Genomic DNA, 2,876 nt, shown 5'->3' on the forward strand with positions numbered 1-2,876 from the left:
TTTTTAGTTTTTCGCCGGGCGTCGCAATGCTATTTGAATAAACCTTTTGCCCGTTTGCGTTCTCGTCGGGGCCGGGCCGGGCCGGGGTGCGCTGCCCGCACTACCGCGCGCGCGGGGGCGACACCGAGCGCGCACCCGAGGCGCCCCGAGCACACAGGCCACGGTGCAACCCGGGCGTTGTGCGCGCACCCCGGTGCGCCCGAGGTGCTGCGCGCGCACCCAGGTGAAATCGGTGTGCACCTCGGCCAGTGCGCGCTCGGTCGAGTCGCGCACGTTGGCCAAGGTGCACGGTGATGTTTCTTACTCTAAGGTTCCGCACCAGACGCCCGGGACAGGTGAGCGAAGCTGGGCGGGGCCGGGTGCGCGGCCGGGGCAGGTGCACGCAGCTGGAGAGAGCTTTGGAGCACACTTCGGAGCGCACCAATGATGCGCTCCATTCAAAAGTTTCCTGAAAAGGCAAAAAAAGTTGAGATTATAGAATTTCCCACTTGAGAGATTGTAAAAAAAAAAAATTTAAAATGAAGGAAACGCGGGTGCCAAGGTGTGCGCAGCCCAGCCCACCCTGGCGAAGGTGCACGCAAGGTGCGCACCCGAGGCAAACCGGACAATTAACCCAACTTTCGACTTCGCGCGCACCTTGGAGCGCACTTCGGAGCGCTCCTTGGTGCGCACCAATCTTGGGCACCTCGGAGTGCACCATGGCGCCCACCAAGGTGCGCACCCGGGGCAAACCGAGCTCCGACTTCGTGCGCACCTTGGAGCGCACGAAAGGTGCGCACCATGGCGCCCACCAAGGTGCGCAGCCCAGCCAAGGCGTGCGCATCAAGGTGCGCACCCTGGCGAAGGTGCGCACCCGGGGCAAACCGAGCTCCGACTTCGTGCGCACCTTGGAGCGCACAAAAGGTGCGCAACCCAGCCAAGGTGTGCGCACCCCGGTCAAACCGAGCTCCGAATCGTGCGCACCAGAGGTGCACGCCATCGTGCGCACCTTGGAGCACACTTCGGAGCCCTCCTTGGTGCGCGCCGATGTTGCGCACCTCGGAGCGCACCCGGGGAAAACAATGCAATTAACCCGACTTTCGACTTCGTGGGCACCTCGGAGCGCTCTCGGGTTCGCACCTCGGAGCACACCGAGGTGCGCACCTTTGATGCGCTGCCTTCACCAATTTCCAGAAAAGGCAAGAAAACATTGAGAAGGTGTGCGCACCGAGGTGCCCACCCTGGCGAAGGTGCACGCGAGGTGCGCACCCGGGGCAAACCGGGCTCCGACTTCGTGCACGCCGCACCTTGGAGCACACTTCGGAGCGCTCCTTGGTGCGCACCAGGGCGCGCAACCCAGCCGAGGTGCCCACCCCGGCGAAGGTGCACGCGAGGTGCGCACCCGGGGCAAACCGGGCTCCGACTTCGTGCACGCCATGGTGCCCACCGCGGCGAAGGTGCACGCGAGGTGCGCACCCGGGGCAAACCGGGCTCCGACTTCGTGCACGCCGCACCTTGGAGCACACTTCGGAGCGCTCCTTGGTGCGCACCATGGTGCCCACCAGGGCGCGCAACCCCGCCGAAGGTGCACGCGAGGTGCGCACCCGGGGCAAACCGGGCTCCGACTTCGTGCACGCCGCACCTTGGAGCACACTTCGGAGCGCTCCTTGGTGCGCACCATGGTGCCCACCAGGGCGCGCAACCCCGCCGAAGGTGCACGCGAGGTGCGCACCCGGGGCAAACCGGGCTCCGACTTCGTGCACGCCATGGTGCGCACCGCGGCGAAGGTGCGCACCCGGGGCAAACCGGGCTCCGACTTCGTGCACGCCGCACCTTGGAGCACACTTCGGAGCGCTCCTTGGTGCGCACCAGGGCGCGCAACCCAGCCGAGGTGCCCACCCCGGCGAAGGTGCACGCGAGGTGCGTACCCGGGGCAAACCGGGCTCCGACTTCGTGCACGCCGCACCTTGGAGCACACTTCGGAGCGCTCCTTGGTGCGCACCATGGTGCCCACCAGGCCGCGCAACCCAGCCAAGGTGTGCGCACCAAGGTGCACGCGAGGTGCGCACCCGGGGCAAACCGGGGTCCGACTTCGTGCACGCCGCACCTTGGAGCACACATCGGGGCGCTCCCGGGTTCGCACCGGCGTTGCGCACCGTGGTGGGCACCTCGGAGCACACCAAGGTGGGCAGCGAGGTGCGCACCTTTGATGCGATGCCTTCACTAATTTCCATAAAAGGCAAAAAAAAAACGAGATTTTAAAATTTCCGTTTTGAAAGATAGTGAGAAAAAGGGAATGCTGGTGCCATCTTGAGCCCGCCCTGGTGCGCAGCCCAGCCAAGGTGTGCGCACCAAGGTGCCCACCCTGGCGAAGGTGCGCGCCCGGGCAATTAACCCAACTTCCAACTTCGCGCGCGCCAGGGTGGGAGCGCACCCAACAACCGGGCCTGGGAAGAGCCAATGCGAGAAACCCCACCAAACGCTCTGACAAAAAAAGAGGGGGCGCTCCAGTAACCCCGCTTCGGAGCGCACCCTGGGCAAACCCAGCCAAGGTGCCCACCCCGGCCAAGGTGCAGGCGAGGTGCGCACCCGGGGCAAACCGGGCTCCGACAACGTGCACGCCGCACCTTGGAGCACACTTCGTAGCGCTCCCGGGTGCGCACCTCAGAGCACACCAAGGTGGGCAGCGAGGTGCGCACCTTTGATGCGCTGCCTTCACTAATTTCCAGAAAAGGCAAAAAAAAAAGGAGATTTTAAAATTTTCGTTTTGAAAGATAGTGAAAAAAACGGAACGCGCGTGCCATCTTGAGCCCGCCCTGGTGCGCAGCCCAGGTAAGGTGCCCACCCTGGCAAAGGTGCGCACCCGGGCAATTAACCCTACTTCCGACTTCGTGCGC

This window comes from Cryptomeria japonica, unplaced genomic scaffold (genome assembly GCF_030272615.1).
Source record: "Cryptomeria japonica unplaced genomic scaffold, Sugi_1.0 HiC_scaffold_242, whole genome shotgun sequence".
Classification (NCBI taxonomy): domain Eukaryota; kingdom Viridiplantae; phylum Streptophyta; class Pinopsida; order Cupressales; family Cupressaceae; genus Cryptomeria; species Cryptomeria japonica.